Source organism: Hylobates moloch, unplaced genomic scaffold (assembly GCF_009828535.3).
Source record: "Hylobates moloch isolate HMO894 unplaced genomic scaffold, HMol_V3 SCAFFOLD_4, whole genome shotgun sequence".
NCBI lineage: Eukaryota > Metazoa > Chordata > Mammalia > Primates > Hylobatidae > Hylobates > Hylobates moloch.
Window position 1 is genome coordinate 103,706,588 of NW_026652279.1, and position 16,785 is coordinate 103,723,372.

Genomic DNA, 16,785 nt, shown 5'->3' on the forward strand with positions numbered 1-16,785 from the left:
CAAAGAATGTATTTCTTATTCAACCACAAAATATTGTTCAACCATAAAAAAACAAGTAAATCCTGCCATCTTTGACAACATAGATGAACTAGGAGGAAAATATGATAAATGAATAAGCCAGACACAGAAAGACAAATGCTGTATGATATTACTTATATGTGGAATCTAAAAAAGTCAAACTTAATAGAAGTAGAGAGTAGAGAGAGGTTGTTGCCAGGGGCTGGGGAGGTGGGACAAATGGGGAGATGGTCAAAGGACATAAATGTTCAGTTATAAGATGAATAATTTCTGAAGAGCTAATGTATAGTATGGTGACTGTAGTTAATAACACTAAGCCTGGCGTGGCAACACATGCCTGTAATTCCAGCTACTCAGGAAACTGAGGCAGGAGAATCACTTGCGCTCAGGAGTTTCAGACCAGGTTGGGCAACATAGTGAGTCCGTCTCAAAAAACAATAATAATGCTAACATCATATTGTTTACTTGAAATTTGCTAAAAGAGTAGATCCTAAGTGTCTTCACCCCTCATCCCCACTACACACACAAAATGGTAACTGTGGGCTGGGCGCAGTGGCTTACGCTTGTAATCCCAGCACTTTGGGAGGCTGAGGCGGGTGGATCACTCGCGGTTAGGAACTCAAGACCAGCCTGGCCAACATGGTGAAACCCCGTCTCTACTAAAAATATGAAAATTAGCCAGGGGTGGTGGCATGCATCTGTAGTCCCAGCTACTTGGGAGGCCGAGGCAGGAGGATTGCTTGAGCCCAGGAGGTGGAGGTTGTAGTGAGTGGAGATGGCACCACTGCACACCAGCCTGGGCGACAGGAGAGAAATCCTGTCTCAAAAAAACAAAAACAAAATGGTAACTGTGTAGCGATGGATGTGTTAATTAATTTAATTGTATTAATCATGTACAATGTATATGTACATGAGATTATGCCCTTGTAAACCCTGAATATATTTAATATTTGTAAATTATTCTGCAATAAAACTGGAAAAAAAATTTCTTAAATAAATGTTCACTTATGTCAGAGAAAATGACCTAACTTATGTTCAGTCCCATTTCTTCTTTGTCTTCACATCAAAACAAAACAAAAATGATAAAGGAGATGACAAAGAAGATGATGTTCTTATTGTTTTTATCATCATGACAGTGATGGTCTTTTCTCCAAGTAGTAGCCTAAAACTTACTTGTTTGCTTATGATGTATTAGATTAGCTAAATAATCCTCAAAATATTCAAAAAGTACAAACTTTAAAATAAAAGAAATTCTTAAGCAGCTTCCACTTTTCTATATATTATGAAATGATGATTGGATAAATTTGAGTACATGATATTTTGAATCAATATTTGGTAATATTGACAATTATATAAGTATCATATAAATGATTACACAGATTATGTATAGATATGTAGAAGTGGTTACACTGATTATATTGATATAGATGTTATAATTATTTTCTTCAATTATTCAAACTCTGCAAATAGTTTACTGTGTAACCTTCCAAACCTTTTTATATGCATGTATATATGAACACACACAGTTTTTTTGTTTGTTTTTAATATGGCATCCCACTGCACATATTATCCTATAACTTGCTTTTAAAGATATTAGAGACATCTGTGGATGGATGTAATCATTGCAGTTTTAGGAATTGCATTGATTTGATAGCTTAATTTTATGTATGCATAATATTAAATCTTTCTATCTAGGAATAAAATACATATTTTGAATGTCCTTCAGCAAAGTTTTACAGTTTTCTTCATGTAGGTCTTATATTTCTATTTAACGAAGGTATTTTATATTTTTGTTGCTATTATGAATAGCATTTTTAAAAAGTAAAACTTGTTGTTATTGTTTCTTATAAAAATAATCTGTAGCAGTAATAGAAGGCCTTTGTGTTGTCTCCTCAGTTTTAATGGACAAATGTTAAGGATGATATTTGCTGTTGGTTCTGATTAATACTCCTTTTCAACTTGGGAAATTGTCTCTCTTTTCCTAGCTTATGCATAGTTTTTATTGAGAATAAGTGTTGAACTTTATTACATGCTTTTTGAGGGTATCTATTGAGCTGATTCTTGGAATATTCTTCTGAAGGAAGTCCAAAACCAGATTCAATCATCATTTTCTGGATCTTCATACCTGAATTAGTGGCATGAAATTATCAGTTGTATAAAATTGTTATATTTGTTGAAGATGGCCTTTAAAGTCATTTCAATAAATCTTAAAATTAGAGTTAGTTATGTATCAATAACACCTGTTGGCAAACTACCTATTGAGTTAATTTATTGAATTGACATACAGAAGTCAAACAGACAATAGAAAACATAGTAAAATGGAGTTAAGACAGATTGTTTCTGTGTTTCTTCCAACAACTGGTAAAGCCACTTATACATTCACATACAAATTAAGAGCAGTTTTATTATCTTTACAGAGCCTCTTCCAAAGTAAATTATAAATACCTCAATTAAACTTTGAAATTTTATTGGAAAATGCCATATTATGCACTACGGTTGACAAAGATTTATGCACTACGGTTGACAAAACCTTTAAGACTCTAAACTAGATATAAATAAAGTTCAAGCTCCTAACTGTAACCCCCAGGGGGATGGGACAAAAGGAGGTATGGCACGTTTAGACAATAGTTAGGAGAACTGGATGAGGTGATCTCAAATTCCTCTTCATAGACTAAAGCCATTTCAACCCTCACCCACAGCATCCATCTGATATAGGTTTCTCTGAGTCTGGGAACCACATTATTTATTCAAATAATAATCTAAAAAGTGAGCATGGGCTGGGCACGGTGGCTCATGCCTGTAATCCCAGCACTTTGGGAGGCCGAGGCAGGTGGATCATGAGGTCAGGAGATCGAGACCACCCTGGCTAACATGGTGAAATCCCGTCTCCACTAAAAATACAAAAAAATCAGCTGAGCGTGGTGGCGGGTGCCTGTAGTCCCAGCTACTCGGGAGGCTAAGGCAGGACAATGGTGTGAATCCGAGAGGCAGAGGTTGCAGTAAGCCGAGATCGTGCCACTGCACTGCAGCCTGGGCGACAGAGCGAGACTCCATCTCAAAAAATAAATAAATAAATAAATGAGGGAAGTTAAATTATTGAGGACCTTGGATATCATGTTGAAGAGTTTGAACTTGATTCTGTAGGCAATCGTGTGTTCTTGAAGGAACAGGAGACTATCATAGAAGTTACATATTTATACCTAGAACCCTTCTGCTGTGAAGATGGAATGCGAAATAATGCTATATATTTCCATAGACAAAATTAAAACTCTATCCTCTAGTCATTCTTTTTCCTTCTCTATCTAGGTTTATCTGTCTTGCTTTCACTTTACCTACTGCTGGTAATCTGCGATGGTGGTGAAGATCATGCTGGAAAGAGCACTGTGAATAAAAACAACAACAACAAAACAGTGGTGACACGCAACATAGTTACTGTAGGCTATCCTGAGATAAACAGCGTCATCATGTGTGAATTCTGTTTTTTTCATTCTTAGTGCCATATTCTTCTAGATTTGTTGCCCCAAATCACGCTTTTTTTTTTCTTTTCTTTTTTTGAGATGGAGTCTCACTTGTTGCCCAGGCTGGAGTGCAGTGGTGCAATGTCGGCTCACTGCAACCTCCGCCTCCTGGGTTCACGCCATTCTCCTGCCTCAGCCTCCTAAGTAGCTGGGACTACAGGCGCCTACCACCATGCTCGGCTAATTTTTTTGTGTTTTTTAGTAGAGACGGGGTTTCACCGTGTTAGCCAGGATGGTCTCGATCTCCTGACCTCGTGATCTGCCCACCTCAGCCTCCCAAAGTGCTGGGATTACAGGCGTGAGCCACTGCGCCCAGCCGATCATGCTCATTTAAAAAAATACTTCTGTTTTCCTGTCTTTGCCAATATCTTAGAGCCAATCTACAATTAAAAATGGATCCAAGGTAGTATGCCACCGTGAGAATGCCCGTGGCCTGTTCACAGTCCCTCTGGACTCTCTGCCACAGGCTGCCAGGTTGGTTCTAGTTACAGACCTCTGCTGTCTATAAGCCAGCAGGGAAGATAGAGAGGTAAGCAAAAGGCTAGTCATAGTGGTCTGTGAGGTTTGACAGCAGGCCTCATAGAGGTCCCCATGGATGCTAGAGAAGCCTAGACTGTGGCTAGGGATGTCAGAGTCCCAGAGTAGTGAAGTCCATCAGTGAACAGATACAAAGGCACAGGTGGATCTGCCATAATTTCTTCTTGGGCAGAGGTAAGACTAAATTAGATCATCCAAAATCCAAACATCAACAACATTGCAAAAGAAAAACTCTGTACCAGAAAGGCCTTGGCTTATCAGGTTGGTACAGAAACGGGATATCTGGTTGGCCAGCAGAGCAACACAGGGCATTACAAATGCAGACAGCAGTTGCCCAGGAAACAGTCTTAGCTTTAGACTGGACCACAGAAGCTGAAAATGAGAGAGATGGTGGCTTGAGATCTTAGAGGTCAGGAAAGAGCCATGTGCATCCACATCTAATTGCTTTTCACAATGAGGACTAGAAATAGCAGGAGGGTTTAATGTTCCATGGTCAGGGCTAGGGACTGGAGTCAACGTGGTTAACAGAGGCAGAGGGAGGAGCTCAGATAATAAACTATAATAGCTGTTGACAACATATCCTCAGTCTTGGGAAGGATGAAAAGGATTCCCTGAACACTGTGGCTAGAGGGACATAACAAAATCATGTGGGGACGTCAAGGCATTGGGCCTCCCTGCTATGGTCTGAATGTTTGTGTTCCTCTGAAATTCATATGCTTAAATTCATTCACCAATGTGATGGTATTAGGAGATGGGGCTGTTGGGAGGTGATTAGGTCATGAAGGTGGAGCTCTCGTGAATGGGATTAGTGCCCTCATAAAAGAGGCCCGAGGGAGCTCCGTTGCTCCTTTGCCATATGAAGAAGTGGGCTCTCAGCAACACTGAATCTTCTGGTACTTTGGTCTTGGACTTCCCATCCTCCACAGTTGTGAGAAATAAATTTCTGTTGTTTAGAAGCCACCAAGTTTATGGTATTTTGTTACAGTACCCCAAATGGACTAAGGCACCCCCATGCCATTGGTCCTGAAACGACCCTCAAGGGTTGAAGGTACTGTTAGGCCCCAGCCTCTTGAAAGCATAGGCAGGTCTCTTCTTATGTTGCGCTGATCTCCTCCCTTCCGATTGACCACTGTGGTGGCTAATCAAAAACCAGAGGAATGCTGGCCCTTGTTCTCCTTTCTTCCTCTGCTCCCTGGGGTTGTGGTGTGGTGGGGATGAACACACACACACTCACGCACACTCAGGATGTGTTATTAAAGCACAATTAGAGTGGTTGGAGCATTCTGCCAAGACAAGCAAAAGCCATAGGTTTAACTAACCAAACCCAGATGGGTTGTTCTATAACGCAGTCTTAGGCTCTTTCTGCTCCCCCTTGGGATTCTTTTTCTCTCATCGGTATTCAGGTTGACAGGCCTGAGGATCCTTTCCTGACCCAAGAAGGACAAAGGTGGGCAGCTCAAACAAAGCAGTGTAATATAGTATTGAAAATCATGGACTTTAGAGCTAGGCTGCCTGGGTTGAAATTCCAACTCTGCCATTTACTGGGTGTGTAAACTCTCAGTGCTGCATTTTCCTCATCTGTAAAATACACAAACAATAATACCAAGCTCCAGGGTTCCTTTGAGATTTAAATAAAGGAAAATGTGTAAAGTTCTTTTAACAGTCTTTGGCTTACGGCAGGTGTTACATAAATGTTAGCTTTTAGACACTGGGCCAAAGTACTTATGCCACAATAATTTATTGAGCATCTACTATGTTTCAGGCACTTAAGTCCTGGTAATAAATCAGTGAATAAGATCAGATCCCTACATATATGATGCTTACCTTCTATCATGAAGGCAATTAGTAAACCAACGAAAAAGTAAAAAGAGAAGATAAGAGAGTGATACATGCTATGAAGAGTATAAAACAGGTGGAAGTGATAGAGAATGACTGGGGTCTACTGTAGTTTGAGTGCAGGGACAGCCTCTTTCGGGAGATGACACTGAGTGAAAAGGAGCCAGCCATGCAGAGATCAGTGAAGGAGCATCACAAGCAAAGAGAACAGCTTGTGCAAAGTCTCCAAGGCTGGAAGACACTCGATATATTTGGGAACATAAAGGACAATATGGCTGGAGTATAGAGAATGGAGAGTGGTATGACATGAGATCAAGGAATTAGGCAGAGGACAGATCCTAAAGGACCTTAAGAATTTTAGAATGTCTGCAAGAATTTCAGATATCCTCCGAGTGGTATATGAAGCCATTAGTAAATGTTAAGCAGACAACTGACATGGTCTGATTTATGCTTTTCAAAAATCACTTGGTCTGCCATGGTGAACATGGATTGTACAGGAGGGGCAATAGTGGAAGCAGGAAGACCAGTTAGGAGACTGATGCAATAGTCCAGGTAACGGCCGGGCGCGGTGGCTCACGCTTGTAATCCCAGCACTTTGGGAGGCCGAGGCGGGCGGATCACGAGGTCAGGAGATCGAGACCACGGTGAAACCCTGTCTCTACTAAAAATACAAAAAATTAGCCGGGCGTGGTGGCGGGCGCCTGTAGTCCCAGCTACTTGGAGAGGCTGAGGCAGGAGAATGGCGTGAACCCGGGAGGCGGAGCTTGCAGTGAGCCGAGATCGCGCCACTGCACTCCAGCCTGGGCGACAGAGCGAGACTCCGTCTCAAAAAAAAAAAAAAAAAGAGATCATGGTGATTTGCACTAAGGTGCAAGTAGAGAGAGCTACAGGCGGATAGATACACTTTGGATGTAAAGTGTATGGATTTGATTTTGCTAATGGATGGGATATGGCAGTTTATGATAAAAGGGAACTCATTCTAGGTCTTTGACTTGAGCTTCTGTGTAAATACTGATATTTTTATTGGTATAGGGAAACAGAGAGAGAAGCAGGTTGTAGGGAAAATCTATTTAGACTATATTAAGCTAAGATAAGTTTAAGAGGGCAAATGGAGATGTCAAGTATGCAGGTGGATATATGAGAATGGAGTATAAAGGAACATTCACGTTTGGAAATATAAATACAGATGTCATTGTGCAGGGCAGGAAAGCCCCAAAATGGAACTTAGCCCACGAAGATTCTTGGCTTTGTCCAGGAAAGAATTCAAGGGCAAGCCAGAAGTAGAAGAAAACAGCTTTACTGAAGCAGCAGTGTTACACCTTGGACATGTTACAGCTCTATGACTGCTCCTGGAGAACAGGGATACCCCCTAGACAGAAAGTAGCAGCTTGGGGAAGTTTTGCAGTCATATATATACTCACTTTTAATTGCATGTATATTAAGGGGTGGTTTATGCAGAAATTTCTGGGGAAGGGATAGTAACTTTTGGGTCATTGCCATGGAAAGGGGCAGTAACACTCAGGTGTTGCCACGGCAATGGTAAATTGACACAGCACACTGATGGGCATGTCTGATTGAAAACTCCTTTTGCCCTGGTCCAGTTTTGGCTAGTTGTCAATCTGGTCCAGTGTCTGAGCCCTGCCTCCTACCTCATCATCGGCATCTAGTTGGAAGAGAAATCCATGAAATTGACTGAGAGTACCTGGGAGGAAGGTATAGATAGAGAAGAAAAAAGGCCCTGAAATTGAGCTCTGGGACACATCAACAGTCAGATGCTGGGCAGAAGAGGAGAGGCCAGCAAAGGAGTCTGAGGCATGGTCAGTGAGGTGGGAAGAAAACTCAAGGAGTGTAATAGCATGGCTCTTTGTAAACACAGAAGCCAAGAGAAGGAAGTATTTCAAAAAGTAGGGAATGGTCAACTGTGTTGAAAGGTCAACTATTGTAGAAAGGTTAAGTTAGATGAGGACTGAAAATTGTCCATTGGATTTGGCAACATGGAGGATGCTGGTGACCTTGGCCAGAGAGGTTTCTATGATGGGGGAGGAACAGAAGCTGGATTATAAGTGATTCCTGCAGAGGGTGGGGAGTGGGGAAGTGGAGTCAGTGACTGTATTTTTTGGACTGCTCTTTCCTTACCATTAGAGTAAGTAGTAAGGAAAGAAGGCAAGGAAAGGCCAGTTTGTTTTTCAAGGGAAAATGTGTAAGAAAGGCCTGCCTCTAGCCTAGCTCAGCTCAGCAAGGGACTGCATCAGAGGCACACTGCTTCTTCTTCTTTTTTTTTTTTTTCTTTTTGAGTTTAAACATTTAGGTTTATTCAGAAAATTTGCTAATCCACTCCCTGAAGACTGATTTATCATCAAATCTAAGTGAATTCATTCTTTATCATATTGCTAGAAATAAATCAACAATTCTAATTTCCATATAATCTTGTGTAGGGAGGAGCAAAAGTGTTCTTGTTTAAATAATATTTGCATAAGAATCGTCCTTGAAGTTTGCTATCTCAAAACACCCATTTTTTAATTCTTTATTGCTTCCTCCAAGTCCTTCACATTGCCTCTTTCTGCTTGCAGTTTCTTTGTCTCTGAAGAACCTTTGGGCAGGGCTGGCCATGGCAGGGTACCATCCAAGTTTTTTGTCACAATCTGTTTTTCTCTCTATTCACTAAGAAAATCAACTTATAGTTATCTTTAACACTGGCAAGAAACTATTAGACTATTAATTTCATAAATCACTTCATTTCTTTTTTTTGGTATAGGTGTTTAATGCTAATGACCCTTTACCTTCAATCCTAGTTTTTGGAAAGCTTTTAATCTTGTTAATCATATGCTTAAACAAATTAAACAACATGACTAAGTCTGTGATCTAGTCGCTGGCTGATTCCAACAGGAAATTTCTCTTTAGGAAAGTTCACTCTGCAGGTACATTCATCTGATGTCTAGTCATAGATAGCGCGTGTTTCAGACCGTGAGGCAAGAATATAATATTCTAATAATAGGCCAGTTGAACCTGTAAAATTGTTTATTCACTTTGATTTCTTGTGTGTGTGTGTGAGAGAGAGAGGCTCTTGCTTCGTTGCCCAGGCTGGAGTGCAGTGGTGTGATCTTGGGTCACTGCTGTCTCCACCTCCCAGGCTCAAGCAATCCTCCCACCTCAGCCTCCTAAGTAGCTGGGACCACAGGTGCACTCTACCACGCCCAACTCATTTCTGTATTTTTAGTGGAGACAGAGTTTTGCCATGTTGCCCAGGCTGGTCTTGAACTCCTGAATTCCAGCGATCTGCCCACCTCGGCCTCCCAGAGTGCGGGGATTGCAGGTGTGAGCCACCGCTCCTGGCCCACTTTGTTTTCTTTATCCAAAGCAGTGCTTTAAACACTAAATGGTTAAGAACCTTGTGTTTGAAATAGGTTTCCAACCCCCACCCCTACCCTGTCCTGAAGGCTAAAGCCTGCTCCAGCTTGTATTCTTTGCTCCACCCTGGAGGAAACTGTTCATTTCTAGATCTTTTAAGATGCCAAACTGGTTAGTCAGAGGATTTCTAAGCTCATTCAAAATTCATCCTTCTATTCAATCATCACTCTTATGCTTACCCACTCCACTCCAAAAAAAAAAAAGAAAGAGGACAAAAGTCGATCTTTTAAAATGGCACCTGTGCTCTCTAATTTTGAAGGCATAATATCAGGGTATTAACGATGGAAGATAATAAGTTGTTATAATTGAACCTCTCTTGCCTTCTGGGAGTTATAAGGATTAATTAATTAATCAATCAAATGATGAGCTCACTGCTTGCTATTATTATTATGTTAAAACATGTGAACACAGAAAGTCTTTGCTGCTGTATTAAGCCCTTAATGATCCATTCTTTGTTCATTTCTTCAGTCTCATCTCTTATTCCCCAGGTCATACTGTAGTTAACAATTATATCACAATTCTTTTCAAAACCTGAAATAACCAGGAGAGCTCTCTTTTGTTTCTCGGGCTTAATAAAGAATTAGTTTTTTTTTTTTCCTCCTAGGAATACTTTTCTTCCTCCATTCCTTTCCTTAGGCATCTTGGTCTAGTTAATGAATGAGAGTTAGGTCTAACTTTAGATGTCACTTCCTCCAGGAATCCTTCCAAGCTATCCAAGGTTGGATTAGACATCCCTCTTCCATGCCCTGGTACTCCCTGCATCACAGCACTTATAACACCCTGTTGTAAAAGTACAGCTGCTGGTGCACATGTCTCCCTGGTACCAAACCTCAGGTATAGTAGTTACTCAATACATATTTATTGAATGAATACATTGAATAATATGATTTTGTAAATAATAAATTAAAAACCCACTTGCCTTTAACACATTTTTACAAATTACAGTAAGAAGTAAAACATTAAATTAACTTTATGAATATTAAATAAAATATTAAATAAACTGAAATTTAACTTCAGTTTGACAGTTTGTAAAGTTCTAAAAGTTCCATGTCTTGTGACCAGAGACACCAAGCTTATGAGGACTGTTTAATAAGATTTCTGCACAAGTTAATGATTTACACAGAGTGGGTATTCTTTTTATTGGTAAAGAAATTAAACTTTAAGATGTTGAGGTACTTTCTTGATGACAAAAAGCATACGTATACTGACATGGTTTTCACATCCAAGTTAGCAGCACTATAGTGTCCTCTGTGACACTGCAGTGCACTTTCTACCATGAATATGAAACCCAAACAACCCCACCCCTCTAGCCCTCACATTCTTCACTGCCCTCTCCAGCAGCCACTGATGGGACCCCCAGTCTGCCATCAGCCTCACTGGGTGCACGATCTGTGTGAGCACCCATGGGTTGGGGGCTGCATAAGGGGACAGGCAGGACTGGGCAGACAGAATGGCATGCAGTTTGTTCTGGGCTCAGGTACAGCTGGAACCCATTTGTGGCACAGGCATGACACAGGAGGTAACACCAGCCAGGCCAGGCCGAGCTCCTGAAGTCCTAGCCCATCATCTGCTTGTGGCCTTCCAGGCTCCTTCTGGACTAAAAAGGCAGAGAGATGGAGGAGAGAAAGGGGCACCTCGGGATGATTACCTGGGTCCCCAGTGGGTGAGAAGGTGCAGGAAGCAGGGTCAAAAGAAAGCAAATGAAGGAGAGTGTCTAGGAAAGAGGTGTCATGGATGCAAGAGGCTGGTAAAAGGGAGGGACAGACTGGACCCAGCCTGTTTAAGACCTTTGTACTGAGGGCAGCTGCTGTATCCTGGGGCAACCGGAAAGAAAACACACTTTAGCACTGGATTCCAGTCCAGGTCATAACAACAGTTAACATTTGCAGTGCATTTCTCTTCCTTGTGTCCTTTATTCTTGGCTCTGAAAAGACAGAGTTCTCCAAGTCTTATTCCTCAACCTGTACACCAGACCTTTCCCCATCGATTAGTCCTCTCTCTTTGGAATGTCTTTCTATTTCCCTACTAGCTCCTTTACACTTGCCTTAACACATGTTTGCTTCCCTTTGTTGCAAGACAATAATAACCTTCCTCCACAACTTCACCATCTGAGTTCCTGAAGTGTGGTCCATTCTCCTTCACACTCCTCCCTTTGCACCGTGATTTCCTGATTTGTCTTCTACCCCTTTTTATTGGTAAAAAAATTAAACTGTGAGGGGACTTCTGTGCGCTCAGAACTCCACATCTTAGCTCCATTTTCTAACAGTGCTCTGACCTTGGACAAATTGTTTAATTCCTGAACGTTGGTCTCCTCATCTATAAAATGGGGATAATGATAATCTCCTCATATGGCTGTTCTGACGATTAAAACTAAAGTGTCACTCATTTAAAAGACAGCTTTAAAAACCTGTTATGTGCAAAATTTTTTAAAACCTATGGTTTTCTAATTCTAGTAGCCACTAAAAGTATATGACTTCTTGCATTAATAATGAGAGGCAATGCTCCCCAAGTAATTTGTGTGACATAAAAGTAATAATCCTCCCATTTCTTTTCCTTTTCAGCTGGGGCTTTTATGCATGTAAAGAACTCATATCATGCCAGACATTTTTAGTACAGTCTTTCATTTCGCCCTCCAAGGGTACTAAGAAATTGGTATTATAATGCTTGTTTTTTTGTTTTGTTTTTTTTTTTTGAGACGGAGTCTCGCTCTGTCGCCAGGCTGGAGTGCAGTGGCACCATCTCGGCTCACTGCAAGCTCCGCCTCCCAGGTTCACGCCATTCTCCTGCCTCAGCCTCTCCGAGTAGCTGGGACTACAGGCGCCCGCCACCACGCCCGGCTAATTTTTTTTGTATTTTTAGTAGAGACGGGGTTTCACCATGGTCTCGATCTCCTGACCTCGTGATCTGCCCGCCTCAGCCTCCCAAAGTGCTGGGATTACAAGCGTGAGCCACCGCGCCCGGCCTATAATGCTTGTTTTAAAATGGGAGAAACAGCTGGATGGGGTGGCTGATTCCTGTAATCCCAGCACTTTGGGAGGCCAAGGTGGGTGGATCACCTGAGGTCAAGAGTTCGAGACCAAGAGTTTCTGTATTTAGGGATTTAGTAGAGATGGTGAAACCCCATCTCTACTAAAAATACAAAAATTAGCCGGGTGTGGTGGCGTGTGCCTGTAGTCCCAGCTACTTGGGAGGCTGAGGCAGGAGAATCGCTTGAACCCAGGAGGTGGAAGTTGCAGTGAGCTGAGATCATGACACTGCACTTCAACCTGGGTGACAGAGTGAGACTCCGTCTCAAAAAATGAAAATAAAAAAAATAAATAAATAAAATGGGAGAAACAACTTGCCCAAAGTCCTGAGGTTAGTAAGCAGAAGAGCAGGCGTTCCAGCACTGTTCTCTTTAACAGCAAACTCCATGCTCTTTTCACTAAGCACTAGTGTAGCTAGTGTACCTTGGTGACAAAGTGCCAATGCTCACTCTTCTTGCCATGATTCCTTCCTTGCATAGTTTTCCAAAAGAAAAGTGTCCCTAACTCTCTTTGAGAAAACCACTGCATAAACATTGCTGCATTTCTTGCTTCAGGTTAGTCCCTTAACCTGGCGTGGTTTTGCTGAAGTTCCCTGCCCCTGGTGTCGAAGGCCAACAACTGGCCACTGCCCCCACTGTGCTCTCCAGCCTCCTTGACTCCCAATTCCTTTTCTGCCGATGTGCACCCAGCTTGGTCCTGAGCCGCCTGCCTTGGCGCTTCCTTCATCCCCACCGCCCCAGTTCTCAGCACTTCACCTGGGCTTGATTCATGCTATTCAGTTCTTGACAGCCCCCTCACTACAATCTGGAACTCAGTCCTTTAAAGCGGCTGGGGCCTTGCCACTGCCCACATGAAGTCTGCTGAATGTATTCTCAGGGATCACGAGAGCTACATTCCTCATCCTTTGCTCTGCTTGCTTGGTGGGAACCCCGTTTTTTTTTTTTTTTAGACACAGTCTCGCTCTGTTGCCTAGACTGGAGTGCAGTGGCACAATCTCGGCTCACTGCAGCCTCCGCCTCCTGGGGTCAAGTGATTCTCCTACCTCAGCCTCTTGAGTAGCTGGGATTACAGGTGCCCACCATCACACCCAGCTAATTTTTGTATTTTTAGTAGAGATGGGGTTTCACCATATTGCCCAGGCTGGTCTCAAACTCCTGACCTTGGGTGATCCGCCTGCCTCAGCCTCCCAAAGTGCTGGGATTACAGGCGTGAGCCAATCGTACCCGGCTGTAACCCCCTGCAGTAACCCAACATTTTGTTGTTGTTTGAATCACAACTAAACCTGTCACATTGTATCTTAATCCTAGATCCAATTTTGCACGCTTGCCCAGCCTAGAACAGAGGTCCCCCACCCCCGGGTTGCTGACGGGTACTGGTCCATGACCTATTAGAAACTGAGCTGCACAGCAGGAGGTGTTGGAGGGGTGCCTGTGTGAGCATTACCACCTGAGCTCCGCCTCCTGTCAGATCAGCCGCAGCATTAGATTCTCATAGGAGCGCAAACGCTATTGTGAACTGCGCACGTGAGGGATCTAGTTGCATACTCCTTATGAGACCCTAAGGCTTGATGATCTGAGATAGAAGAGTTTCATCCCAAAACCATCCCCCACCCCACTGTCCGTGGAAAACTTGTGGAAAAACCGTCTTCCATGAAACCGGTCCCTGGTGCCAAAAAGATTGGGGACCGCTGCCCTAGCGGACAGAACCCTATGCCCCTGTTATTTTGCCTTCTCCTCTGCTCCATTGCTACCTCATTCTCAGGCCCCAAATACATTTTTTCTGTATTTAGGGATTTATATTTTCATAATTGTGTTCTACATTGATTTTTTTGTTAACCTAATTATGAGCAATTATTAATAATTTTCTTCTCTCATAAGCAAAAAATGGTTACTGTGGGAAAACAAAGAATATAAAAAATCCTACCACATGTCAAACAAAAACAAGAAAGGAAAAAACGCATGAGGATTACGGAATCCTACTGTCCATCACTAATCACTAACCACTTTTCAGGCTGCAGTGTAGTGGCACCATCAGGGCTCACTGCAGCTTCAACCTGCCGGGCTTAAGTGATCCTGCTGCCTCAGCCTCCCAAGTAGCTGGGACTGAAGCCACCTGCCATCATGCTTCACTAATTTTTAAACATTTTTAGTAGAGAGGAGGTTTCGCTACACTGCCCAGACTGGTGAACTCCTGGCCTCAAGCAATCCTCTCACCTTGGCCTCCCAAAGTGCTGGGATTACAGGTGTGAGCCACTGCCCAGGTGGCCAATATATTTTAAATAATTTTTAAGTTTTTTTGTCTCTTTATATTGTATGGGATGAGGGCAGGAAAGAAAGATAAGATCATTTGTAGAATTTGCACACCTGAGTTGTGGTATATAAGAAATCAAGAATATCACTGCACACTTGGTTACATGAAGAACCAGGAAGGCCATTCTTACTAAAGACAGCAGGGATAATCTAGCCAATGAGACTACAGAATAGTTTGGTTTGTTATGAATCCTCTTTTTGTGTGTTTCAGATTACTTTCATAAAGTAAAATGGGGGCTGAAATTTCCATCTCTTGCTTCAGGTACATTATTACTAAGATGCCATCTGCTTATGAACCTGCTTCAAGTGTAATCCTCAATGAGAAAGTCTTTATCAGGTTATTTCTATGAGAAGGTTTGTTAGGCTCCAATATATGCTCCATAAAAGCTCTGGCTGGGCAGTGGAATGCTGCAGCTCTTTGCTTTTACAGTGTGAGGACTCTATGCCTGTATTTTAGTAGGTTACATTCCCCATTGAAGAGAATCCATGGTCTCCAGGTGTTGTGTCAGAGGGAAGGAATATCCTTCTATGCTTGCAGACTGTGCTGATAATGGACCTCTGAGTCCCCAGGAGCATCAATACCAAACCCTACTGAGATACACCAATGCTATATTGGATTATTCCAAAGATGACACCACAAGCATACATAGCTCATTCCACATGTACTTCTTACAATGTTCCTGACTTCTCCTCCTGATAGGTGAGGGTCTATGTTCTATACTCTTCAATCTGGACAAGGTCTTTTTCTTTTCTTTTCTTTTCTTTTTTTTTTTTTTTTTTTTTTTTTACAGTTTCAACCAATTCATTTGGTGGAATTGATGCTATGTGACTTCTGAGGTGACTTTATAAAAAGGATAGAGCTTTCACCTAGCTCTCACTCTTGACATATACCATAGGAATCCTGATCCTACATGTAAGAAGTCAGTTCAGCTACTTCAAAGCTATGATGCTGGGAGGAGTTGTGGGGAGGGCTCTTGGCGATAGGGAGAGATACCCAAGGATTCCCAGTTATGATAGCCCTCAGCTGTTTTGAGTCTTCCAGCATCAGCTGCCAAAATATGAGTGAGCCAAGTAAACCTATAGATTCCTGGCAGGGTCAAAAGTAAGACCCCTCTAGATAGGTGGCTCCATAAGGCATGCATTACTTCCATGGAGAACAAGTCCCACTGAAGAGAAGCTCACAGAAAACATAAAGCTTGCAAGGAAACAAGCCACTGCAAATATGAGTCAGCAAAGGCAACAAATGCGAGAATTTACACACCAGCAACTCTAGATAATAGAACAACTTGAAACCCACTTCTAAATAAATGTGTTTAAAATATTTAAAAAGAGGCCGGGCGCGGTGGCTCACGCTTGTAATCCCAGCACTTTGGGAGGCCGAGGCGGGCGGATCACGAGGTCAGGAGATCGAGACCACGGTGAAACCCCGTCTCTACTAAAAAATACAAAAAATTAGCCGGGCGCAGTGGCGGGCGCCTGTAGTCCCAGCTACTCGGAGAGGCTGAGGCAGGAGAATGGCGTGAACCCGGGAGGCGGAGCTTGCAGTGAGCCGAGATTGCGCCACTGAACTCCAGCCTGGGCGACAGAGCGAGACTCCATCTCAAAAAAAAAAAAAAAAAAAAAATTTAAAAAGACAAAAGACTAGACTCTAAGAGAAAGTTAGATATTATGAAAAAAGAATGTGTAAATTTGAAAAATAATGAACATTCTAGAAATGTAAATAAATAAAAAGTTAATGGACATATTGTAGACTGAATATAATTGCAAAGAGAATTAGGGAATCAGATAATAAATTTGAGGAAATTACCCAAGACTAGCAAAGAGAAGTAAAAAGATGGAAAATACTAAAGAAAAATTAAGACATGGAGGATAAAATGAGAAACTCCAGCCCATATCTAATAGGAGCTCTAGAAGGATAAAACAGAGGAAAATGCATGGAGTAGGGGGTGGGGTAAGTAATAGTTGAATACATAAGGGCTGAAAAATTTCCAGAATTGAAGGATTTGGGTCTTCAGGTTAAAATGCACACCAAGTCCTGAACAAGGTATACAAAAACAAAACCCACCTTGAAACAGTGCAATAATGCAAATATCAAGTGATAAAAGAAAATGTTAATAGAGAGAAAAAAAATCT